Consider the following 996-nt stretch of genomic DNA (forward strand, 5'->3'; position numbering starts at 1 on the left):
TTGCATTCTGCTTCGCAGGGACATCTTCTGAAAACTTGGCAAGTGCACCTTGACAATATCTCTCTTTATTTCTCCATCATCTCAGCCCAATGTCTGGTACAAAATGAACAGAAATTGCCTCAGAGTAAATATAGGAAAGACCCTGGTCCCTGTCAAAAGCTATTTTCCTTTCTCCTTGATCACTAGCGTCCCTGTCAGCTATCTAAATGTGAAACACAAACTGATGTCATGTTTCAAGCTTCTATCTCTGTCACTTCCAAAATAACCTCTTGTTTTTCCATAATATTTATTAATTATGCCCCGGTTCAGCTCATCAGCAGTAGAAATCCACATCCGTCTCCGTCTTTGCTTGCACCATCGATCCACCCATCTCCCAATGAGCTTCCTGTTCATCTTTGTTCTATGTTAAAACTTAAATCTGCATTTTCAAACTGCTCCCTTATCTTTGCAATTTCTTCCAAACTTTGAAGCAAAGAACTTACTCGCACACATCTTCAAATTAATTCGCTTAATTATTGGATGATTTATCTTGAGTCCCACACCCTGCCATTATTTCTCTAGGCTTCTTTAACCTCATTCCTCTCTTTAGGTTCTTGTTAAAACCTACTCCTTAACAAACTTTGGACATCTGCTGTAGCGTTTGATTGTTTTTACTCCTTTTGAATTTATTTTGCTACATGAATGGCATGTATGAGTGGAATTTGTTACTGTTGTTATTGATGATGCTGATGAGTCTTCATATTTTTCATTTCAATCCAATTTCTTCTGGTGGAGCCACTAAGAAGGCGACTCATGCAAACAGCTTTGATGGAAATCTTCAAATATTCCCATTTTAGACTGCTACAGTGGAAATTCACAGCTACAGCCATGGACAATACAGTAAGTAACAGAGTTTTAAGGCGTTTAGAATATCTATTGCTACTTAAAGTCAATGAAACTCAGGCTGCAGTCTCCGCTCTGCAGTGCAATTCCCCTTTAAGATAGTGGAAGAGAGGA

The sequence above is a fragment of the Mobula hypostoma genome, chromosome 7 (genome assembly GCF_963921235.1).
Source record: "Mobula hypostoma chromosome 7, sMobHyp1.1, whole genome shotgun sequence".
NCBI classification, from domain to species: domain Eukaryota; kingdom Metazoa; phylum Chordata; class Chondrichthyes; order Myliobatiformes; family Myliobatidae; genus Mobula; species Mobula hypostoma.